Here is a 5370-nt window from a genome sequence, read left to right as displayed (position 1 = left end):
CAAATAAGAAAGTATTTTGAATGAAGGAAAATCAATTTTGCATTAAAATAAGCTTATTTGGATGTGCGCTGACGATATATATCACATGTGCAACGTCTCGTTTGCTTGCGCTCCGATACCCGCTCTGACTGCTCGGCGGCTCGCTTGCGCAACACATCGTAACAGTATGACAATTCCAGCCAATCAGAGATGAGATTGCTAAATTCTGATTGGCTGGCTTAACAACGGGCCCTATCTTGCACCCAGCACAATTGACTTTGTACGCCGACGCATGTATCATTCCTATTTTGCACCCGCGCAAAGCGTGCTTTTCCCTCCACAAAAGCACGTCGCTAAACTAGTGAATGAACTTGCGCTCCCTGGGCGGTTCAGCGCAAAAAAGGAGGCGTGTTCCGGCGCAAACAATCCCTGGTGCTATTTTGCTGTTCCATTAAACAATTGCACCACTGACCAGAAAAAACCTAGTCTAAAGTCAGTGGCGTTGCTCGTTGTTCATTATGCTATTTTAAGGGCGCATGCTTGACCATAATGTATAGCGTGCATAACGCGCATACACTTTGCTCATGTAATCTACACAGATGCAACAGTTATTTTTGCAAATCATAAATTGTTACAATAAAAAAATATTAACACATGAGATGATGGAAATCATTGTGTGCCACGAAGATGTGAAAAAATAGGCATAAATCTAGCTTACAAATTATTCAGGCAAATTGTAGTAATTAAAGGGGGGGTGAAACACTCAGTTTCAGTCAGTGTCATGTCAATCTTGAGTACCTATAGAGTAGCATTGCATCCTGCATATCTCCGAAAAGTCTTTATTTTTTTTATAATTATATAAGAAAGATGCGCTGTTCCGAGTCTTTCCGAAAAAAGTCGAGCGGGTGGGGGCGTGTCGTGCTCGCTGCTGCTATTGTGTTGAGTCGAGTGCGTCGTAAAGCTGTGTCATCCCTAACAGCGGGAAAAAAACTTTATTCAAAATAAAAATATGGCTTTTAATCAGATACAGCCATACATCTATGATCCGGAATCAGACCCAGAGGCTGCAGTTGAACAGGAGCAGCAGCAAAAACGACTAGAGCAGGACGTCTCTATGTGGAACAAGTTATACACTAACTATATAATATGCTTAGCGGCTTGTGTTATTTACATATTTATACTTGAATTATATCGTCATATTTTTGTCTTTGAAGGTGTACATGTGGGAAGTGCAGTTGTGCACGTGTGTTTGTGTGTTTACGCGTGGTTTGTGTAGACAGTAAGCGGACTGGTTTTGCACGGCAGGTTAAGTTAGTGTTTACATAGAAAGACACGGAATAGTAGCGCATTTGAATGAAGAAGCGTGCTTATTTAGTTCAACATATTTCCCCCCTCTTTGTGTATTGTTGTTTGGAGTGCTTTTACAATACACAAACATAAAGTTACACATATAGTGGCCAGCTAAACAAATGTACACGCACTACACATCGCATGCTCCATTGATCAATTAACTATACGTGATCATGTTTGGGCTACTTGATGAGTATTGGCAAAAACACAGACATTTGAAGCAGTCTCACTCACCGCCTGCGGTTCTAACGTTGGGACTGCTCCATCCTTCAGCATTAGGCGATCGGGAAAATCCGGCGTCGAGCTGGGCCTTGTTTATGAAACAGTCGGCACCGAAATGCAGCGAACAGATATAAACATTCGCGCAACTCAGTTGCTGATCCGGAAAAGCAAATTACATCCACTGTTGCCTTAACGCAGGGTTTTTGGGGAATCTGTGCAGGACTGTCTTGGTCTGGCAACCAAAAACGCACTTTTTTGGTGACATTGTAATTGTGCACATCACCTGTCCAGCATCCTACAAGCCAGCGCTTTGATGGGCGTAGCCTGTTACTTTCGCTCTCTCCCTCTCTCTCTCTCACGCGCTTCCGGTAGAATTGTCCGTACGGCCCATACAAGGAAATTCCGCCCCCATTAATGTCAAAGGGGACGCATGATCTCAAAAAACTTGCCGAAACTTATGACTAACCGGAAGTAGTATTTTTGACAAAGAAATACTCCCATCAAACGTCCACCTTAACTTTTGAAACTTTGTCTATGTTTAGTATGGGATTCCGTGTCTTTAACAGTGTAAAAAGATCAGTATGCATGAAACAGCATTTCACCCCCCCTTTAAGGATCAGACCTGTTTGCCCAATAGTGGCAAGACATATATGTATATAAGGACATCTGACAAATTGGTTTGTCCGTCAAGAACCAGAAAAAAAAAAAAAAAAAAAAAAAAAAAAAAAAAAAAATCGACTGAAAAACTGAAAAAACTGTTTAACCAACGCCTGTTTAACCGACGCTATTTTTGGGTGGGTTTCGTCCTTCCCCATACAACACAACTTCCCTATCTTTCACTGCTCTTACAAGAACATCAGTCTCCTTGGCTGTGAACCGCTCCTGGCGTGCGCCTGGTAAATACGCCATAATAATAGCAATCCATAATGGAACTTACGCACCTGCTTTTAAAGGGAATGTTGGATGACGCTCTGATTGGTTTATTCACGTTACGCCCAAACCACATCTATGAATAATGAAGCTACTTCAGACCAAACCATTTTAGATTTGCGCCGGGCGCAAGAGCCATTTATCCCGCCGGGAAAATAGCAACAGCGCCGAGACCCGCCCACAAAGTTACTTGCGCTTCGCGCTTTGACACTTGCGTTTCAGATCGTTAAAATAGGGCCCAACCTCTCACAAGACTCCCTGCATTACTATACAGCGGACAAGGAAATATACATGGTGGAAATATACACGGAAAATCAAATTTAACACTGTTATAAAGTACTTTACATTTATTTACAAGTTCAAATGTCTACCATTTGACAAACACACATAAGGATCTTATTTTTGTCATGCATTTGAATGCATGAGTGGTAATCAGAGAGTCTTGGGAACATAGATATGTCTGGCAGGGCAGCCCGGCAGAGCTGGATCAGAGGAGGTAGCTTCAGCAATCTGTTCTTCGATGTCCTTTGGATGGGACTGCCAATAGAGAGGAGGGAAGCACTGGTTCGGGTTGTTCAGGAGCATCCACCCTCACATTCTTGGTTCCAGGAAGATAAGAGATTGTAAAGTTGAACCTGGTGAAGAGCCTGTAAAGCCTGTCTGGTATTCAATCTCCTATAGATTCATGGAGATACTTAATTTGGGTGATCTGTTAGAACTGTGAAGGGTTGTCTGGCTCCTTCCAACCAGTGCCTCCACTCCTCTAGAAGAAGTTGAATGACGGCTGTAACCCAGCTTTAGTGCAATGTACTTCTCCATGGCCTTCTGTTCGGGAATGGAAGATAAATATATCTTTCCACAGGGCACTGATTTACTCGATACCAGGTCGACGCACAGTCCCATGGTCTGTGTGGAGCAAGTTGGGAGGCTTGTTTTGGACAAGACATCTGCAAATGGGGCATAACACTCTGGGATGGCCGCTGATCATTGTTCAATGGGGCTTTCAGTGGTATGGGGAATTAGCTGGCATTACTGGAGCAGGGTCAGGAGATTGTAGCGGCAACTCTGAAAAACAGTTAGGAAAGCAGGTTTCACCCATTTACAGCACATCACCCATACTGAATAATAGCCCGGGCTGATGTACTAGACAGGGGCTTCCTTGGACAACACAGACGGTGGAATCCTCCAGAGCCAGAGGAGTGAAAGACTCAACATGCAGGCAGCTAATTCTCAGTAAGATGGGTTTAATTTGATGACAAATGTAACCTCTGCTGGTTCTTCCAGTAACTTATTGGACCTTGTATGGGGTCAGAGTTGAGGTCTTCTGGAAGTTAAGCTGCCTACAGAGCTGTCCGAAAATGAAGTTGCTGGCTGACCCAGACTCGAGGAGGTTTGATAACGGAAATAACAATCGTAAGTAGTCAGTGAAGTGGTAGTTGTCAATGGGGAAGGTTTAACAGAATGACTTGTAACTGCAATCACCAGGGCCATGGCGGTCTAATTGGGCATAAGGAGATGACATGCCCTCCAGCTCCACAATATAGACAGAGGTTGTGGGTAAACTGGCAGAATCTTTCAGGAGCTGATAAGCGGTTGTCGTCTAGTATTTGCATTGCCTCTGGTTCGGGTATGTCACTCTGATAAGGGGTTGTGAGTGGCGGAGGATTGCAAGGCAGATGTTTCTTCAAGGCAGCTTTGCATGCATTGTGACATACTGATGGACTGTTGGATGAATGTCTCAAGACCCATGGATTCGTCATACATGGCCAGTTGCAGACTCAACAAAGGATTTAGACCTGGTGGTAGGTGGTCAGCATGGCTCGCTCCTTCCATCCACTGGGGATAGTGAGAGTTATAATCTCAGGCCGTAATTCAGAACTGAACTTTTCCGTTGACTGATGTGATATAACCAGTCACAGATAGACAAAATTTCCCATGGGACGTCCACATAACTTGCCGAAGTGAGTCACAAAGCTGTTTATTGACTGCATGACTGGACTGATGCCACATGGTTTCTGCCCACTGCAAAGCTCTCCCTGTTAATAGAGAAATAATATATGAGATTAGAACATTCTTTGGGGAATGGCAGTGGCTGCATTTCAAGCCCCAGCGAACACTGCAATAGAAAGCCATTGCAATCCTCCACCGAGCCAGAGTAGGATGCTGGATTCACCATGGGACTGGCAACAATGATCTTAGAAGGACAGTGTCGGATGGAGATGAAGATTGGTGACTGGTGTGTTGCTGTGTGACCAGCAAGTTCTCTTCTCTTTGCGCCAGCTGATTCCTTAAATGGACCAGGATCGGTTGGATTCCTCTTTGTTTGTCTGGCCTTCCGTCAAGATATACACACACAGGACAAAGTAAATTAAAATCCAACACTTAAAAAAAAAAAAAACACACACACACACACACACAAGCAGGTAAACACAAGTAGGTGCAGGGAATGCTAGATGGACTGGAGCAGAGTGCAGATGGATGGATAAAACTGAAATTGTCAGAAGTAGAGGAAGAGATGGCTGGGATACACACGCCTCAGCAGCTGACTGATGAATTGAGCTCAGGATGGTAACACAGGAGTGGAAGAACAACAGGAGATGACAAGTAAGTTCCTCAGAGATTATTCTTAGAAGAACTAGAATTAAATCACTGAAATACTGGAAATCACTGGATAGAGTCTGTATCCAAATTGAGGCCAGTCAAAGACTGAGCTGAGATATGTGCTTTTATGCTGGAGCTGATGAGGGTGTGCTGATTTTGCGCAGGTGTTCAGAATTCAGGTAATTGGGATTGTTGCATTGGTGGTGAGAGAGCCTGGTGACTCTGTGGGCCCTATCATACATAGATAACCCTTTATCTGGGATTCAAGTATTTTTTGCTAGCATTGTT

At 43.9% G+C, this 5370-nt stretch overlaps 1 long non-coding RNA gene across 1 annotated transcript; it reads right to left on the bottom strand.

Annotated features, from left to right (window-relative positions):
- Window positions 1-2928: 2928 nt before the first annotated feature.
- On the bottom strand, window positions 2929-5164 carry LOC137083827 (uncharacterized). Its single transcript, XR_010906615.1, has 3 exons — window positions 5014-5164; window positions 4655-4813; window positions 2929-4517 (listed from the first exon to the last, which is right to left on the bottom strand). It is a non-coding gene; the product is annotated as an uncharacterized lncRNA (long non-coding RNA).
- Between the last annotated feature and the right edge of the window lie 206 nt (window positions 5165-5370).

The sequence above is a fragment of the Pseudorasbora parva genome, chromosome 7, assembly GCF_024679245.1.
Source record: "Pseudorasbora parva isolate DD20220531a chromosome 7, ASM2467924v1, whole genome shotgun sequence".
Lineage (NCBI taxonomy): Eukaryota > Metazoa > Chordata > Actinopteri > Cypriniformes > Gobionidae > Pseudorasbora > Pseudorasbora parva.
Note: the sequence above shows the minus strand (reverse complement) of the source record. Positions and strands in the feature narration are given on the sequence as shown.